This window comes from Microcebus murinus, unplaced genomic scaffold (assembly GCF_040939455.1).
Source record: "Microcebus murinus isolate Inina unplaced genomic scaffold, M.murinus_Inina_mat1.0 scaf002_hap2_Mmur4.0, whole genome shotgun sequence".
Lineage (NCBI taxonomy): Eukaryota > Metazoa > Chordata > Mammalia > Primates > Cheirogaleidae > Microcebus > Microcebus murinus.
The window spans coordinates 1,350,124-1,369,373 of NW_027438948.1; the positions used below are offsets into that span (position 1 = coordinate 1,350,124).

At 63.2% G+C, this 19,250-nt stretch overlaps 2 non-coding genes and 3 pseudogenes across 2 annotated transcripts; all 5 read right to left on the reverse strand.

The window, feature by feature from the left end:
* Positions 1–2,880: 2,880 nt before the first annotated feature.
* LOC142866252 (5S ribosomal RNA) lies at positions 2,881–2,999 on the reverse strand. Its single transcript, XR_012916293.1, has one exon. It is a non-coding gene; the product is annotated as a 5S ribosomal RNA (ribosomal RNA).
* Positions 3,000–6,779: 3,780 nt separating this feature from the next.
* On the reverse strand, positions 6,780–6,898 carry LOC142866306 (uncharacterized; annotated as a pseudogene).
* A 3,781-nt stretch (positions 6,899–10,679) lies between these two features.
* Positions 10,680–10,798, reverse strand: LOC142866308 (uncharacterized; annotated as a pseudogene).
* Positions 10,799–14,579: 3,781 nt separating this feature from the next.
* Positions 14,580–14,698, reverse strand: LOC142866309 (uncharacterized; annotated as a pseudogene).
* Positions 14,699–18,484: 3,786 nt separating this feature from the next.
* On the reverse strand, positions 18,485–18,603 carry LOC142866253 (5S ribosomal RNA). Its single transcript, XR_012916294.1, has one exon. It is a non-coding gene; the product is annotated as a 5S ribosomal RNA (ribosomal RNA).
* Between the last annotated feature and the right edge of the window lie 647 nt (positions 18,604–19,250).

Below are 19,250 nucleotides of genomic sequence, written 5' to 3' on the forward strand. Positions count from 1 at the left end.
CTTTCCCGAAATGGAAGAAAGAAACGAGCAAACAGAGACACCGGTAGCCCGCCCGGAAAAGAGTCTGCCCCTGAGAGAAAGCACCCTGACCAGGTTCACCCGTGGGTGGGTGGCGAGCTAGCGGCATTCAGAAGAGCGAGGCCCGCAGTCTGTGCGGAAGACACCTGCACTCGGGTGTGTGTGGCGGCGCGATTCACAAGCAGCTCTAGATGTTAAACCAAGGAGAAGCCAGGGAGTTCCCAACGCCCCAGGTGTCCTCAGCCCACGACTGGCTGCTGTGGGAATGCGAAGCCCGGCTCCTTGTCTCAGAGCGGGGTTCCCAGGAGGATCAGGCTGAAGCTGGGACTTGGCCTCAAAGTGTCCCCTCGCATGGCCACCCCCTTCCCCTTCCTGCTCCTCTACTCCTGGTGCCCCTCCATCCAGGGGCCAGACCTTAAAGAGTCACCGCAAGAGAATCCTGGTCCCAAAGGAGCCTTCTGGGGGACCGGTGCTGAGAGAGGTTGTGGGCATGGCCCGCTGGGGCTCTGCCCGACCCAGGGCTGAGAGATGCCACCTCCCAGCTCTGGGTCCCTGCAGGAAGTGTTGGCAAGCACAGGGCCGGTCCTCCAAAGGCCCAGGTGCAGGGAGCCCAGGCCAAGCAGCCTGTGGAAGAAGCCACTTGCCGTGCCACCCCGGGAACAGGACTGCAGGCCCCGGCCCTTCCCACCTCCTCCTCCTCCTCCTCCTCCTCCTCCCCCCCGCCCCGCCCCCACAGGGCACAGGGCTCAGAGACACCTCAGACTCTTGCTACCCAAAGTGCAAAGGGCATCAGTTGCTCCTCCAACCCCCCCCCCCCGCCCAGCAGACCACGTTGTCCAGCCAGCCCCCGGGCCTCCCTGGGGTGCCCAGCACAAAAGTGCAGACACCCACCGGACCCTCAGTCTCAGTTTTCGGAGGTTTTTGCCACTCTAAGGACCCGCAGGCCAGCTGGGCCTTCGGGCAGGACAGAGAGCCCCGGAATCCGACGTGGAGAGCTGCGTGTACGTCCCCATCAGGAGGCGGTCCCCACCTCCGCGGCTCTCCCCTTGCGGGGAGCGGCAGCCCAGCCGGCAGCCGCAGGGCCTCAGGGAAGACACCAGGCTGGGCCCCCGCGGCACAGCGGGGGCACGTCCCCCGCACTCACGCGACTTAGGGACGGCTGCTGGAGACTGCTGCGGCCACCCTGCTGCCGGGTTTCTGGAGGGCTTCCTGGAAGCAGCATCCACACCAAGCCCTTGGAAGGCCCAGGCGGTGGAGGAGCCGGTCAGGCAGGGGCCGAGGACGGTGAGAGGCCGGGCGGGAAGGAGCGTGTCAGGCAGGGGCAGAGGACGGTGACCGGCCGGGCGGGGAGGAGCCGGTCAGGCGGGGGCCCAGGACAGTGACGGGCCTGGCCGGGGAGGAGTGCGTCAGGCAGGGGCAGAGGAGACGGGCTGGGTAAGGGTTAGGGTTACAGTTAGGGCACAATTCACAATCCCAAAGACGTGGAAGCGACCCGAGTGCCCATCCATCCAGGAGTGCATCAATAAAATGTGGCGCGTGGACACCACGGAGTGCCATTCGGCTGTGAGGAGCAGCGGTGAGAGGGCGCCTCTCGTGTTCTCCTGGCCAGAGCTGGAACCCGTTCCAGTAAGCCAGGTAGCCCAAGAATGGACACACGAGCACCACGTGAGCGCGCTCACCAGCAAATTGGTACGAACGGATGGACGCCTAAGTGGACAGAGAGGAATCACCTTCATCGGGTGGGTGTCGGGCGGGTGGGGGGAGGGGAGGGGCATACACATCCATTAGGCATGGGGTGGGTGCGCACCGACTGGGGGATGGGCGCACTTGAAGCTCTGACCCGAGGGGGGAGGCTTGGAGAGGGCAAGGCACCCGACCTTAACATTGGTACCCCCACAATACGCTGGAACAACATGAGAGGTATATGAATAAGAACACAGGGGGGGCCGGGCGCGGTGGCTCACGCCTGTAATCCTAGCTCTCTGGGAGGCCGAGGCGGGCGGATTGCTCCAGGTCAGGAGTTCGAAACCAGCCTGAGCAAGAGCGAGACCCCGTCTCTACTAAAAATAGAAAGAAATTAATTGGCCAACTAATATATATAGAAAAACACAGCCGGGCGTGGTGGTGCATGCCTGTAGTCCCAACTACTCGGGAGGCTGAGGCAGCAGGATTGCTTGAGCCCGGAGATTGAGGTTGCTGTGAGCTAGGCTGACGCCATGGCACTCACTCTAGCCTGGGCAGCAAAACGAGACTCTGTCTCAAAAAAAAAAAAAAAAAAAGAACACAGGGGGGAGGGCGGCACGGGCAACACATGTCACCTGAATACTTGTACTCCCATCATCTGCTTGAAAAGAGAGAGAAAAGAAAATGCAATCCTAGAGGTAAGAGACACTTTTTAAAAATAATGAATCCGAAGAGAAAAGTAAAAGGAGGCCTGTGGAGCAGGTCTGGGTGTGACTCCGGATCCCCCAACATCAGGTGCCACCACCAAAGATTCCTGCGTGTAGCCCATAGAACCCCAAAAGCAACGGGACGAGTTCTGGTCACATACTCCCTCAAAATGACATCCTGGCCTTCTTCTGGAACTCCCTCCCCTCTCAGACTCTCAAGGTTTCCTCCAGCGTGTCGGTTCCCACAGAGCAGACCTTTGGTCTGAGACCTGACAGTCCAGAAGCCACGCATGCTGCCGCGTGGCGGCGGTGTCGCGGCTTGGGACAAGAGGAGGCCCCACGGTGCGGGCTGGGGCGCCAGGCACCGCGGCGGGCGCTGAGGGTGGGGGTGACCCCCGCCCCGGGCCGCCGCCTCGCTCCCAGAAAGGGGACAGAACAAGAGGCAAAAAAAAAAAAAAAAAAAAAAAGCAGCAGCCTGTGGCACCCGGTATTCCCAGGCGGTCTCCCATCCAAGTACTAACCAGGCCCGACCCTGCTTAGCTTCCGAGACCAGACGAGATCGGGGGCGTTCAGGGTGGTGTGGCCCTAGACGGCGGCGGAGGGCGCCCCTGCCCCGCTCGAGAAGCCGAGCCTCTCTGGGCTTCCCCGCCGCCGCCTCCCGCCCCAGGCCCCGCGCCGGGCGGGGCCGGGCCGGCCGGGTCCGGGGGGCTCCCAGGGACGGGGGTGATGGGCGGGGCGGGGCGGGGCGGGGCGGGGCGGGGTGGGGGGCTGTCTCTCTATACACACACACACACACACTCACACTCACTCACACTCACACAAGATGCGCCTCCACGGCTGGACTCGCCAAGGTGGAGCCCTCCCAGCCCCCCTCGTCTCCTCGCCCGGCCTCCTTCACCTACCCGCTGCCCACCCCCAGCGCGTCGCTGCCGCTGACTGCGCACGCGCGGGACGCTCGCCCTTTGACCCCAGCCAGGGGCCGCCCTCCCCCACAACCCCTTTCAGCTGCGCCCCCCCCTCGCCCTGTGGGTGGGCTGCCGCCTATTCCCCCGGGCCAGGGCTGGGGCACAGCCAGTGTATGGGGCGTCTCTCTCTGGGGATGTGTCCCATGGGTGGGGTGGGGTGGCGTGGTTTGGGGGGCGCTGAAGAAATCAGTCCCCTCCATCTCCTACCTCTGGAAAACGCCCAAGCCCGTGGAGAACTGCCGGCACCGCTTCGTGGGGGCCGGGACCCTCCTCCGTGTCCTCCTGTGGCCCAGTCCAAGGGGCCTGGGCCTGGCCGGGGCTGCTTTGGACCCCGACCACCCTGGCGTGTGGACTCGCTAAAAATCGGCCATTAGATATTGGATTCCAGCTTCCTGGAGGTCATTTCACTAATGAGTGCACCGGAAAGAGTTTCCTAATCCATCTGTGAGGGTGGCAACTGAAGGAGAATTTTAAAGCTGACAGAATAGGCGAGGGAAGGCATAGGAGATTTCCACACCCAGCAAGGAAGACTTTCCCGAAATGGAAGAAAGAAACGAGCAAACAGAGACACCGGTAGCCCGCCCGGAAAAGAGTCTGCCCCTGAGAGAAAGCACCCTGACCAGGTTCACCCGTGGGTGGGTGGCGAGCTAGCGGCATTCAGAAGAGCGAGGCCCGCAGTCTGTGCGGAAGACACCTGCACTCGGGTGTGTGTGGCGGCGCGATTCACAAGCAGCTCTAGATGTTAAACCAAGGAGAAGCCAGGGAGTTCCCAACGCCCCAGGTGTCCTCAGCCCACGACTGGCTGCTGTGGGAATGCGAAGCCCGGCTCCTTGTCTCAGAGCGGGGTTCCCAGGAGGATCAGGCTGAAGCTGGGACTTGGCCTCAAAGTGTCCCCTCGCATGGCCACCCCCTTCCCCTTCCTGCTCCTCTACTCCTGGTGCCCCTCCATCCAGGGGCCAGACCTTAAAGAGTCACCGCAAGAGAATCCTGGTCCCAAAGGAGCCTTCTGGGGGACCGGTGCTGAGAGAGGTTGTGGGCATGGCCCGCTGGGGCTCTGCCCGACCCAGGGCTGAGAGATGCCACCTCCCAGCTCTGGGTCCCTGCAGGAAGTGTTGGCAAGCACAGGGCCGGTCCTCCAAAGGCCCAGGTGCAGGGAGCCCAGGCCAAGCAGCCTGTGGAAGAAGCCACTTGCCGTGCCACCCCGGGAACAGGACTGCAGGCCCCGGCCCTTCCCACCTCCTCCTCCTCCTCCTCCTCCTCCCCCCCGCCCCGCCCCCACAGGGCACAGGGCTCAGAGACACCTCAGACTCTTGCTACCCAAAGTGCAAAGGGCATCAGTTGCTCCTCCAACCCCCCCCCCGCCCAGCAGACCACGTTGTCCAGCCAGCCCCCGGGCCTCCCTGGGGTGCCCAGCACAAAAGTGCAGACACCCACCGGACCCTCAGTCTCAGTTTTCGGAGGTTTTTGCCACTCTAAGGACCCGCAGGCCAGCTGGGCCTTCGGGCAGGACAGAGAGCCCCGGAATCCGACGTGGAGAGCTGCGTGTACGTCCCCATCAGGAGGCGGTCCCCACCTCCGCGGCTCTCCCCTTGCGGGGAGCGGCAGCCCAGCCGGCAGCCGCAGGGCCTCAGGGAAGACACCAGGCTGGGCCCCCGCGGCACAGCGGGGGCACGTCCCCCGCACTCACGCGACTTAGGGACGGCTGCTGGAGACTGCTGCGGCCACCCTGCTGCCGGGTTTCTGGAGGGCTTCCTGGAAGCAGCATCCACACCAAGCCCTTGGAAGGCCCAGGCGACGGAGGAGCCGGTCAGGCAGGGGCCGAGGACGGTGAGAGGCCGGGCGGGAAGGAGCGTGTCAGGCAGGGGCAGAGGACGGTGACCGGCCGGGCGGGGAGGAGCCGGTCAGGCGGGGGCCCAGGACAGTGACGGGCCTGGCCGGGGAGGAGTGCGTCAGGCAGGGGCAGAGGAGACGGGCTGGGTAAGGGTTAGGGTTACAGTTAGGGCACAATTCACAATCCCAAAGACGTGGAAGCGACCCGAGTGCCCATCCATCCAGGAGTGCATCAATAAAATGTGGCGCGTGGACACCACGGAGTGCCATTCGGCTGTGAGGAGCAGCGGTGAGAGGGCGCCTCTCGTGTTCTCCTGGCCAGAGCTGGAACCCGTTCCAGTAAGCCAGGTAGCCCAAGAATGGACACACGAGCACCACGTGAGCGCGCTCACCAGCAAATTGGTACGAACGGATGGACGCCTAAGTGGACAGAGAGGAATCACCTTCATCGGGTGGGTGTCGGGCGGGCGGGTGGGGGGAGGGGAGGGGCATACACATCCATTAGGCATGGGGTGGGTGCGCACCGACTGGGGGATGGGCGCACTTGAAGCTCTGACCCGAGGGGGGAGGCTTGGAGAGGGCAAGGCACCCGACCTTAACATTGGTACCCCCACAATACGCTGGAACAACATGAGAGGTATATGAATAAGAACACAGGGGGGGCCGGGCGCGGTGGCTCACGCCTGTAATCCTAGCTCTCTGGGAGGCCGAGGCGGGCGGATTGCTCCAGGTCAGGAGTTCGAAACCAGCCTGAGCAAGAGCGAGACCCCGTCTCTACTAAAAATAGAAAGAAATTAATTGGCCAACTAATATATATAGAAAAACACAGCCGGGCGTGGTGGTGCATGCCTGTAGTCCCAACTACTCGGGAGGCTGAGGCAGCAGGATTGCTTGAGCCCGGAGATTGAGGTTGCTGTGAGCTAGGCTGACGCCATGGCACTCACTCTAGCCTGGGCAGCAAAACGAGACTCTGTCTCAAAAAAAAAAAAAAAAAGAACACAGGGGGGAGGGCGGCACGGGCAACACATGTCACCTGAATACTTGTACTCCCATCATCTGCTTGAAAAGAGAGAGAAAAGAAAATGCAATCCTAGAGGTAAGAGACACTTTTTAAAAATAATGAATCCGAAGAGAAAAGTAAAAGGAGGCCTGTGGAGCAGGTCTGGGTGTGACTCCGGATCCCCCAACATCAGGTGCCACCACCAAAGATTCCTGCGTGTAGCCCATAGAACCCCAAAAGCAACGGGACGAGTTCTGGTCACATACTCCCTCAAAATGACATCCTGGCCTTCTTCTGGAACTCCCTCCCCTCTCAGACTCTCAAGGTTTCCTCCAGCGTGTCGGTTCCCACAGAGCAGACCTTTGGTCTGAGACCTGACAGTCCAGAAGCCACGCATGCTGCCGCGTGGCGGCGGTGTCGCGGCTTGGGACAAGAGGAGGCCCCACGGTGCGGGCTGGGGCGCCAGGCACCGCGCGGGCGCTGAGGGTGGGGGTGACCCCCACCCCGGGCCGCCGCCGCGCTCCCAGAAAGGGGACAGAACAAGAGGCAAAAAAAAAAAAAAAAAAAAAAAGCAGCAGCCTGTGGCACCCGGTATTCCCAGGCAGTCTCCCATCCAAGTACTAACCAGGCCCGACCCTGCTTAGCTTCCGAGACCAGACGAGATCGGGGGCGTTCAGGGTGGTGTGGCCCTAGACGGCGGCGGAGGGCGCCCCTGCCCCGCTCGAGAAGCCGAGCCTCTCTGGGCTTCCCCGCCGCCGCCTCCCGCCCCAGGCCCCGCGCCGGGCGGGGCCGGGCCGGCCGGGTCCGGGGGGCTCCCAGGGACGGGGGTGATGGGCGGGGCGGGGCGGGGCGGGGCGGGGCGGGGTGGGGGGCTGTCTCTCTATACACACACACACACACACTCACACTCACTCACACTCACACAAGATGCGCCTCCACGGCTGGACTCGCCAAGGTGGAGCCCTCCCAGCCCCCCTCGTCTCCTCGCCCGGCCTCCTTCACCTACCCGCTGCCCACCCCCAGCGCGTCGCTGCCGCTGACTGCGCACGCGCGGGACGCTCGCCCTTTGACCCCAGCCAGGGGCCGCCCTCCCCCACAACCCCTTTCAGCTGCGCCCCCCCCTCGCCCTGTGGGTGGGCTGCCGCCTATTCCCCCGGGCCAGGGCTGGGGCACAGCCAGTGTATGGGGCGTCTCTCTCTGGGGATGTGTCCCATGGGTGGGGTGGGGTGGCGTGGTTTGGGGGGCGCTGAAGAAATCAGTCCCCTCCATCTCCTACCTCTGGAAAACGCCCAAGCCCGTGGAGAACTGCCGGCACCGCTTCGTGGGGGCCGGGACCCTCCTCCGTGTCCTCCTGTGGCCCAGTCCAAGGGGCCTGGGCCTGGCCGGGGCTGCTTTGGACCCCGACCACCCTGGCGTGTGGACTCGCTAAAAATCGGCCATTAGATATTGGATTCCAGCTTCCTGGAGGTCATTTCACTAATGAGTGCACCGGAAAGAGTTTCCTAATCCATCTGTGAGGGTGGCAACTGAAGGAGAATTTTAAAGCTGACAGAATAGGCGAGGGAAGGCATAGGAGATTTCCACACCCAGCAAGGAAGACTTTCCCGAAATGGAAGAAAGAAACGAGCAAACAGAGACACCGGTAGCCCGCCCGGAAAAGAGTCTGCCCCTGAGAGAAAGCACCCTGACCAGGTTCACCCGTGGGTGGGTGGCGAGCTAGCGGCATTCAGAAGAGCGAGGCCCGCAGTCTGTGCGGAAGACACCTGCACTCGGGTGTGTGTGGCGGCGCGATTCACAAGCAGCTCTAGATGTTAAACCAAGGAGAAGCCAGGGAGTTCCCAACGCCCCAGGTGTCCTCAGCCCACGACTGGCTGCTGTGGGAATGCGAAGCCCGGCTCCTTGTCTCAGAGCGGGGTTCCCAGGAGGATCAGGCTGAAGCTGGGACTTGGCCTCAAAGTGTCCCCTCGCATGGCCACCCCCTTCCCCTTCCTGCTCCTCTACTCCTGGTGCCCCTCCATCCAGGGGCCAGACCTTAAAGAGTCACCGCAAGAGAATCCTGGTCCCAAAGGAGCCTTCTGGGGGACCGGTGCTGAGAGAGGTTGTGGGCATGGCCCGCTGGGGCTCTGCCCGACCCAGGGCTGAGAGATGCCACCTCCCAGCTCTGGGTCCCTGCAGGAAGTGTTGGCAAGCACAGGGCCGGTCCTCCAAAGGCCCAGGTGCAGGGAGCCCAGGCCAAGCAGCCTGTGGAAGAAGCCACTTGCCGTGCCACCCCGGGAACAGGACTGCAGGCCCCGGCCCTTCCCACCTCCTCCTCCTCCTCCTCCTCCTCCCCCCCGCCCCGCCCCCACAGGGCACAGGGCTCAGAGACACCTCAGACTCTTGCTACCCAAAGTGCAAAGGGCATCAGTTGCTCCTCCAACCCCCCCCCCCGCCCAGCAGACCACGTTGTCCAGCCAGCCCCCGGGCCTCCCTGGGGTGCCCAGCACAAAAGTGCAGACACCCACCGGACCCTCAGTCTCAGTTTTCGGAGGTTTTTGCCACTCTAAGGACCCGCAGGCCAGCTGGGCCTTCGGGCAGGACAGAGAGCCCCGGAATCCGACGTGGAGAGCTGCGTGTACGTCCCCATCAGGAGGCGGTCCCCACCTCCGCGGCTCTCCCCTTGCGGGGAGCGGCAGCCCAGCCGGCAGCCGCAGGGCCTCAGGGAAGACACCAGGCTGGGCCCCCGCGGCACAGCGGGGGCACGTCCCCCGCACTCACGCGACTTAGGGACGGCTGCTGGAGACTGCTGCGGCCACCCTGCTGCCGGGTTTCTGGAGGGCTTCCTGGAAGCAGCATCCACACCAAGCCCTTGGAAGGCCCAGGCGACGGAGGAGCCGGTCAGGCAGGGGCCGAGGACGGTGAGAGGCCGGGCGGGAAGGAGCGTGTCAGGCAGGGGCAGAGGACGGTGACCGGCCGGGCGGGGAGGAGCCGGTCAGGCGGGGGCCCAGGACAGTGACGGGCCTGGCCGGGGAGGAGTGCGTCAGGCAGGGGCAGAGGAGACGGGCTGGGTAAGGGTTAGGGTTACAGTTAGGGCACAATTCACAATCCCAAAGACGTGGAAGCGACCCGAGTGCCCATCCATCCAGGAGTGCATCAATAAAATGTGGCGCGTGGACACCACGGAGTGCCATTCGGCTGTGAGGAGCAGCGGTGAGAGGGCGCCTCTCGTGTTCTCCTGGCCAGAGCTGGAACCCGTTCCAGTAAGCCAAGTATCCCAAGAATGGACACACGAGCACCACGTGAGCGCGCTCACCAGCAAATTGGTACGAACGGATGGACGCCTAAGTGGACAGAGAGGAATCACCTTCATCGGGTGGGTGTCGGGCGGGCGGGTGGGGGGAGGGGAGGGGCATACACATCCATTAGGCATGGGGTGGGTGCGCACCGACTGGGGGATGGGCGCACTTGAAGCTCTGACCCGAGGGGGGAGGCTTGGAGAGGGCAAGGCACCCGACCTTAACATTGGTACCCCCACAATACGCTGGAACAACATGAGAGGTATATGAATAAGAACACAGGGGGGGCCGGGCGCGGTGGCTCACGCCTGTAATCCTAGCTCTCTGGGAGGCCGAGGCGGGCGGATTGCTCCAGGTCAGGAGTTCGAAACCAGCCTGAGCAAGAGCGAGACCCCGTCTCTACTAAAAATAGAAAGAAATTAATTGGCCAACTAATATATATAGAAAAACACAGCCGGGCGTGGTGGTGCATGCCTGTAGTCCCAACTACTCGGGAGGCTGAGGCAGCAGGATTGCTTGAGCCCGGAGATTGAGGTTGCTGTGAGCTAGGCTGACGCCATGGCACTCACTCTAGCCTGGGCAGCAAAACGAGACTCTGTCTCAAAAAAAAAAAAAAAAAAGAACACAGGGGGGAGGGCGGCACGGGCAACACATGTCACCTGAATACTTGTACTCCCATCATCTGCTTGAAAAGAGAGAGAAAAGAAAATGCAATCCTAGAGGTAAGAGACACTTTTTAAAAATAATGAATCCGAAGAGAAAAGTAAAAGGAGGCCTGTGGAGCAGGTCTGGGTGTGACTCCGGATCCCCCAACATCAGGTGCCACCACCAAAGATTCCTGCGTGTAGCCCATAGAACCCCAAAAGCAACGGGACGAGTTCTGGTCACATACTCCCTCAAAATGACATCCTGGCCTTCTTCTGGAACTCCCTCCCCTCTCAGACTCTCAAGGTTTCCTCCAGCGTGTCGGTTCCCACAGAGCAGACCTTTGGTCTGAGACCTGACAGTCCAGAAGCCACGCATGCTGCCGCGTGGCGGCGGTGTCGCGGCTTGGGACAAGAGGAGGCCCCACGGTGCGGGCTGGGGCGCCAGGCACCGCGCGGGCGCTGAGGGTGGGGGTGACCCCCACCCCGGGCCGCCGCCGCGCTCCCAGAAAGGGGACAGAACAAGAGGCAAAAAAAAAAAAAAAAAAAAAAGCAGCAGCCTGTGGCACCCGGTATTCCCAGGCAGTCTCCCATCCAAGTACTAACCAGGCCCGACCCTGCTTAGCTTCCGAGACCAGACGAGATCGGGGGCGTTCAGGGTGGTGTGGCCCTAGACGGCGGCGGAGGGCGCCCCTGCCCCGCTCGAGAAGCCGAGCCTCTCTGGGCTTCCCCGCCGCCGCCTCCCGCCCCAGGCCCCGCGCCGGGCGGGGCCGGGCCGGCCGGGTCCGGGGGGCTCCCAGGGACGGGGGTGATGGGCGGGGCGGGGCGGGGCGGGGCGGGGCGGGGTGGGGGGCTGTCTCTCTATACACACACACACACACACTCACACTCACTCACACTCACACAAGATGCGCCTCCACGGCTGGACTCGCCAAGGTGGAGCCCTCCCAGCCCCCCTCGTCTCCTCGCCCGGCCTCCTTCACCTACCCGCTGCCCACCCCCAGCGCGTCGCTGCCGCTGACTGCGCACGCGCGGGACGCTCGCCCTTTGACCCCAGCCAGGGGCCGCCCTCCCCCACAACCCCTTTCAGCTGCGCCCCCCCCTCGCCCTGTGGGTGGGCTGCCGCCTATTCCCCCGGGCCAGGGCTGGGGCACAGCCAGTGTATGGGGCGTCTCTCTCTGGGGATGTGTCCCATGGGTGGGGTGGGGTGGCGTGGTTTGGGGGGCGCTGAAGAAATCAGTCCCCTCCATCTCCTACCTCTGGAAAACGCCCAAGCCCGTGGAGAACTGCCGGCACCGCTTCGTGGGGGCCGGGACCCTCCTCCGTGTCCTCCTGTGGCCCAGTCCAAGGGGCCTGGGCCTGGCCGGGGCTGCTTTGGACCCCGACCACCCTGGCGTGTGGACTCGCTAAAAATCGGCCATTAGATATTGGATTCCAGCTTCCTGGAGGTCATTTCACTAATGAGTGCACCGGAAAGAGTTTCCTAATCCATCTGTGAGGGTGGCAACTGAAGGAGAATTTGAAAGCTGACAGAATAGGCGAGGGAAGGCATAGGAGATTTCCACACCCAGCAAGGAAGACTTTCCCGAAATGGAAGAAAGAAACGAGCAAACAGAGACACCGGTAGCCCGCCCGGAAAAGAGTCTGCCCCTGAGAGAAAGCACCCTGACCAGGTTCACCCGTGGGTGGGTGGCGAGCTAGCGGCATTCAGAAGAGCGAGGCCCGCAGTCTGTGCGGAAGACACCTGCACTCGGGTGTGTGTGGCGGCGCGATTCACAAGCAGCTCTAGATGTTAAACCAAGGAGAAGCCAGGGAGTTCCCAACGCCCCAGGTGTCCTCAGCCCACGACTGGCTGCTGTGGGAATGCGAAGCCCGGCTCCTTGTCTCAGAGCGGGGTTCCCAGGAGGATCAGGCTGAAGCTGGGACTTGCCCTCAAAGTGTCCCCTCGCATGGCCACCCCCTTCCCCTTCCTGCTCCTCTACTCCTGGTGCCCCTCCATCCAGGGGCCAGACCTTAAAGAGTCACCGCAAGAGAATCCTGGTCCCAAAGGAGCCTTCTGGGGGACCGGTGCTGAGAGAGGTTGTGGGCATGGCCCGCTGGGGCTCTGCCCGACCCAGGGCTGAGAGATGCCACCTCCCAGCTCTGGGTCCCTGCAGGAAGTGTTGGCAAGCACAGGGCCGGTCCTCCAAAGGCCCAGGTGCAGGGAGCCCAGGCCAAGCAGCCTGTGGAAGAAGCCACTTGCCGTGCCACCCCGGGAACAGGACTGCAGGCCCCGGCCCTTCCCACCTCCTCCTCCTCCTCCTCCTCCTCCCCCCCGCCCCGCCCCCACAGGGCACAGGGCTCAGAGACACCTCAGACTCTTGCTACCCAAAGTGCAAAGGGCATCAGTTGCTCCTCCAACCCCCCCCCCCGCCCAGCAGACCACGTTGTCCAGCCAGCCCCCGGGCCTCCCTGGGGTGCCCAGCACAAAAGTGCAGACACCCACCGGACCCTCAGTCTCAGTTTTCGGAGGTTTTTGCCACTCTAAGGACCCGCAGGCCAGCTGGGCCTTCGGGCAGGACAGAGAGCCCCGGAATCCGACGTGGAGAGCTGCGTGTACGTCCCCATCAGGAGGCGGTCCCCACCTCCGCGGCTCTCCCCTTGCGGGGAGCGGCAGCCCAGCCGGCAGCCGCAGGGCCTCAGGGAAGACACCAGGCTGGGCCCCCGCGGCACAGCGGGGGCACGTCCCCCGCACTCACGCGACTTAGGGACGGCTGCTGGAGACTGCTGCGGCCACCCTGCTGCCGGGTTTCTGGAGGGCTTCCTGGAAGCAGCATCCACACCAAGCCCTTGGAAGGCCCAGGCGACGGAGGAGCCGGTCAGGCAGGGGCCGAGGACGGTGAGAGGCCGGGCGGGAAGGAGCGTGTCAGGCAGGGGCAGAGGACGGTGACCGGCCGGGCGGGGAGGAGCCGGTCAGGCGGGGGCCCAGGACAGTGACGGGCCTGGCCGGGGAGGAGTGCGTCAGGCAGGGGCAGAGGAGACGGGCTGGGTAAGGGTTAGGGTTACAGTTAGGGCACAATTCACAATCCCAAAGACGTGGAAGCGACCCGAGTGCCCATCCATCCAGGAGTGCATCAATAAAATGTGGCGCGTGGACACCACGGAGTGCCATTCGGCTGTGAGGAGCAGCGGTGAGAGGGCGCCTCTCGTGTTCTCCTGGCCAGAGCTGGAACCCGTTCCAGTAAGCCAAGTATCCCAAGAATGGACACACGAGCACCACGTGAGCGCGCTCACCAGCAAATTGGTACGAACGGATGGACGCCTAAGTGGACAGAGAGGAATCACCTTCATCGGGTGGGTGTCGGGCGGGCGGGTGGGGGGAGGGGAGGGGCATACACATCCATTAGGCATGGGGTGGGTGCGCACCGACTGGGGGATGGGCGCACTTGAAGCTCTGACCCGAGGGGGGAGGCTTGGAGAGGGCAAGGCACCCGACCTTAACATTGGTACCCCCACAATACGCTGGAACAACATGAGAGGTATATGAATAAGAACACAGGGGGGGCCGGGCGCGGTGGCTCACGCCTGTAATCCTAGCTCTCTGGGAGGCCGAGGCGGGCGGATTGCTCCAGGTCAGGAGTTCGAAACCAGCCTGAGCAAGAGCGAGACCCCGTCTCTACTAAAAATAGAAAGAAATTAATTGGCCAACTAATATATATAGAAAAACACAGCCGGGCGTGGTGGTGCATGCCTGTAGTCCCAACTACTCGGGAGGCTGAGGCAGCAGGATTGCTTGAGCCCGGAGATTGAGGTTGCTGTGAGCTAGGCTGACGCCATGGCACTCACTCTAGCCTGGGCAGCAAAACGAGACTCTGTCTCAAAAAAAAAAAAAAAAAAGAACACAGGGGGGAGGGCGGCACGGGCAACACATGTCACCTGAATACTTGTACTCCCATCATCTGCTTGAAAAGAGAGAGAAAAGAAAATGCAATCCTAGAGGTAAGAGACACTTTTTAAAAATAATGAATCCGAAGAGAAAAGTAAAAGGAGGCCTGTGGAGCAGGTCTGGGTGTGACTCCGGATCCCCCAACATCAGGTGCCACCACCAAAGATTCCTGCGTGTAGCCCATAGAACCCCAAAAGCAACGGGACGAGTTCTGGTCACATACTCCCTCAAAATGACATCCTGGCCTTCTTCTGGAACTCCCTCCCCTCTCAGACTCTCAAGGTTTCCTCCAGCGTGTCGGTTCCCACAGAGCAGACCTTTGGTCTGAGACCTGACAGTCCAGAAGCCACGCATGCTGCCGCGTGGCGGCGGTGTCGCGGCTTGGGACAAGAGGAGGCCCCACGGTGCGGGCTGGGGCGCCAGGCACCGCGCGGGCGCTGAGGGTGGGGGTGACCCCCACCCCGGGCCGCCGCCGCGCTCCCAGAAAGGGGACAGAACAAGAGGCAAAAAAAAAAAAAAAAAAAAAAGCAGCAGCCTGTGGCACCCGGTATTCCCAGGCAGTCTCCCATCCAAGTACTAACCAGGCCCGACCCTGCTTAGCTTCCGAGACCAGACGAGATCGGGGGCGTTCAGGGTGGTGTGGCCCTAGACGGCGGCGGAGGGCGCCCCTGCCCCGCTCGAGAAGCCGAGCCTCTCTGGGCTTCCCCGCCGCCGCCTCCCGCCCCAGGCCCCGCGCCGGGCGGGGCCGGGCCGGCCGGGTCCGGGGGGCTCCCAGGGACGGGGGTGATGGGCGGGGCGGGGCGGGGCGGGGCGGGGCGGGGTGGGGGGCTGTCTCTCTATACACACACACACACACACTCACACTCACTCACACTCACACAAGATGCGCCTCCACGGCTGGACTCGCCAAGGTGGAGCCCTCCCAGCCCCCCTCGTCTCCTCGCCCGGCCTCCTTCACCTACCCGCTGCCCACCCCCAGCGCGTCGCTGCCGCTGACTGCGCACGCGCGGGACGCTCGCCCTTTGACCCCAGCCAGGGGCCGCCCTCCCCCACAACCCCTTTCAGCTGCGCCCCCCCCTCGCCCTGTGGGTGGGCTGCCGCCTATTCCCCCGGGCCAGGGCTGGGGCACAGCCAGTGTATGGGGCGTCTCTCTCTGGGGATGTGTCCCATGGGTGGGGTGGGGTGGCGTGGTTTGGGGGGCGCTGAAGAAATCAGTCCCCTCCATCTCCTACCTCTGGAAAACGCCCAAGCCCGTGGAGAACTGCCGGCACCGCTTCGTGGGGGCCGGGACCCTCCTCCGTGTCCTCCTGTGGCCCAGTCCAAGGGGCCTGGGCCTGGCCGGGGCTGCTTTGGACCCCGACCACCCTGGCGTGTGGACTCGCTAAAAATCGGCCATTAGATATTGGATTCCAGCTTCCTGGAGGTCATTTCACTAATGAGTGCACCGGAAAGAGTTTCCTAATCCATCTGTGAGGGTGGCAACTGAAGGAGAATTTTAAAGCTGACAGAATAGGCGAGGGAAGGCATAGGAGATTTCCACACCCAGCAAGGAAGACTTTCCCGAAATGGAAGAAAGAAACGAGCAAACAGAGACACCGGTAGCCCGCCCGGAAAAGAGTCTGCCCCTGAGAGAAAGCACCCTGACCAGGTTCACCCGTGGGTGGGTGGCGAGCTAGCGGCATTCAGAAGAGCGAGGCCCGCAGTCTGTGCGGAAGACACCTGCACTCGGGTGTGTGTGGCGGCGCGATTCACAAGCAGCTCTAGATGTTAAACCAAGGAGAAGCCAGGGAGTTCCCAACGCCCCAGGTGTCCTCAGCCCACGACTGGCTGCTGTGGGAATGCGAAGCCCGGCTCCTTGTCTCAGAGCGGGGTTCCCAGGAGGATCAGGCTGAAGCTGGGACTTGGCCTCAAAGTGTCCCCTCGCATGGCCACCCCCTTCCCCTTCCTGCTCCTCTACTCCTGGTGCCCCTCCATCCAGGGGCCAGACCTTAAAGAGTCACCGCAAGAGAATCCTGGTCCCAAAGGAGCCTTCTGGGGGACCGGTGCTGAGAGAGGTTGTGGGCATGGCCCGCTGGGGCTCTGCCCGACCCAGGGCTGAGAGATGCCACCTCCCAGCTCTGGGTCCCTGCAGGAAGTGTTGGCAAGCACAGGGCCGGTCCTCCAAAGGCCCAGGTGCAGGGAGCCCAGGCCAAGCAGCCTGTGGAAGAAGCCACTTGCCGTGCCACCCCGGGAACAGGACTGCAGGCCCCGGCCCTTCCCACCTCCTCCTCCTCCTCCTCCTCCTCCCCCCCGCCCCGCCCCCACAGGGCACAGGGCTCAGAGACACCTCAGACTCTTGCTACCCAAAGTGCAAAGGGCATCAGTTGCTCCTCCAACCCCCCCCCCCCGCCCAGCAGACCACGTTGTCCAGCCAGCCCCCGGGCCTCCCTGGGGTGCCCAGCACAAAAGTGCAGACACCCACCGGACCCTCAGTCTCAGTTTTCGGAGGTTTTTGCCACTCTAAGGACCCGCAGGCCAGCTGGGCCTTCGGGCAGGACAGAGAGCCCCGGAATCCGACGTGGAGAGCTGCGTGTACGTCCCCATCAGGAGGCGGTCCCCACCTCCGCGGCTCTCCCCTTGCGGGGAGCGGCAGCCCAGCCGGCAGCCGCAGGGCCTCAGGGAAGACACCAGGCTGGGCCCCCGCGGCACAGCGGGGGCACGTCCCCCGCACTCACGCGACTTAGGGACGGCTGCTGGAGACTGCTGCGGCCACCCTGCTGCCGGGTTTCTGGAGGGCTTCCTGGAAGCAGCATCCACACCAAGCCCTTGGAAGGCCCAGGCGACGGAGGAGCCGGTCAGGCAGGGGCCGAGGACGGTGAGAGGCCGGGCGGGAAGGAGCGTGTCAGGCAGGGGCAGAGGACGGTGACCGGCCGGGCGGGGAGGAGCCGGTCAGGCGGGGGCCCAGGACAGTGACGGGCCTGGCCGGGGAGGAGTGCGTCAGGCAGGGGCAGAGGAGACGGGCTGGGTAAGGGTTAGGGTTACAGTTAGGGCACAATTCACAATCCCAAAGACGTGGAAGCGACCCGAGTGCCCATCCATCCAGGAGTGCATCAATAAAATGTGGCGCGTGGACACCACGGAGTGCCATTCGGCTGTGAGGAGCAGCGGTGAGAGGGCGCCTCTCGTGTTCTCCTGGCCAGAGCTGGAACCCGTTCCAGTAAGCCAAGTATCCCAAGAATGGACACACGAGCACCACGTGAGCGCGCTCACCAGCAAATTGGTACGAACGGATGGACGCCTAAGTGGACAGAGAGGAATCACCTTCATCGGGTGGGTGTCGGGCGGGCGGGTGGGGGGAGGGGAGGGGCATACACATCCATTAGGCATGGGGTGGGTGCGCACCGACTGGGGGATGGGCGCACTTGAAGCTCTGACCCGAGGGGGGAGGCTTGGAGAGGGCAAGGCACCCGACCTTAACATTGGTACCCCCACAATACGCTGGAACAACATGAGAGGTATATGAATAAGAACACAGGGGGGGCCGGGCGCGGTGGCTCACGCCTGTAATCCTAGCTCTCTGGGAGGCCGAGGCGGGCGGATTGCTCCAGGTCAGGAGTTCGAAACCAGCCTGAGCAAGAGCGAGACCCCGTCTCTACTAAAAATAGAAAGAAATTAATTGGCCAACTAATATATATAGAAAAACACAGCCGGGCGTGGTGGTGCATGCCTGTAGTCCCAACTACTCGGGAGGCTGAGGCAGCAGGATTGCTTGAGCCCGGAGATTGAGGTTGCTGTGAGCTAGGCTGACGCCATGGCACTCACTCTAGCCTGGGCAGCAAAACGAGACTCTGTCTCAAAAAAAAAAAAAAAAAAAGAACACAGGGGGGAGGGCGGCACGGGCAACACATGTCACCTGAATACTTGTACTCCCATCATCTGCTTGAAAAGAGAGAGAAAAGAAAATGCAATCCTAGAGGTAAGAGACACTTTTTAAAAATAATGAATCCGAAGAGAAAAGTAAAAGGAGGCCTGTGGAGCAGGTCTGGGTGTGACTCCGGATCCCCCAACATCAGGTGCCACCACCAAAGATTCCTGCGTGTAGCCCATAGAACCCCAAAAGCAACGGGATGAGTTCTGGTCACATACTCCCTCAAAATGACATCCTGGCCTTCTTCTGGAACTCCCTCCCCTCTCAGACTCTCAAGGTTTCCTCCAGCGTGTCGGTTCCCACAGAGCAGACCTTTGGTCTGAGACCTGACAGTCCAGATGCCACGCATGCTGCCGCGTGGCGGCGGTGTCGCGGCTTGGGACAAGAGGAGGCCCCACGGTGCGGGCTGGGGCGCCAGGCACCGCGCGGGCGCTGAGGGTGGGGGTGACCCCCACCCCGGGCCGCCGCCGCGCTCCCAGAAAGGGGACAGAACAAGAGGCAAGAAAAAAAAAAAAAAAAAAAAAAGGAGCAGCCTGTGGCACCCGGTATTCCCAGGCGGTCTCCCATCCAAGTACTAACCAGGCCCGACCCTGCTTAGCTTCCGAGACCAGACGAGATCGGGGGCGTTCAGGGTGGTGTGGCCCTAGACGGCGGCGGAGGGCGCCCCTGCCCCGCTCGAGAAGCCGAGCCTCTCTGGGCTTCCCCGCCGCCGCCTCCCGCCCCAGGCCCCGCGCCGGGCGGGGCCGGGCCGGCCGGGTCCCGCGGGCTCCCAGGGAGGGGGGTGATGGGCGGGGCGGGGCGGGGCGGGGCGGGGTGGGGGGCTGTCTCTCTATACACACACACACACACACTCACACTCACTCACACTCACACAAGATGCGCCTCCACGGCTGGACTCGCCAAGGTGGAGCCCTCCCAGCCCCCCTCGTCTCCTCGCCCGGCCTCCTTCACCTACCCGCTGCCCACCCCCAGCGCGTCGCTGCCGCTGACTGCGCACGCGCGGGACGCTCGCCCTTTGACCCCAGCCAGGGGCCGCCCTCCCCCACAACCCCTTTCAGCTGCGCCCCCCCCTCGCCCTGTGGGTGGGCTGCCGCCTATTCCCCCGGGCCAGGGCTGGGGCACAGCCAGTGTATGGGGCGTCTCTCTCTGGGGATGTGTCCCATGGGTGGGGTGGGGTGGCGTGGTTTGGGGGGCGCTGAAGAAATCAGTCCCCTCCATCTCCTACCTCTGGAAAACGCCCAAGCCCGTGGAGAACTGCCGGCACCGCTTCGTGGGGGCCGGGACCCTCCTCCGTGT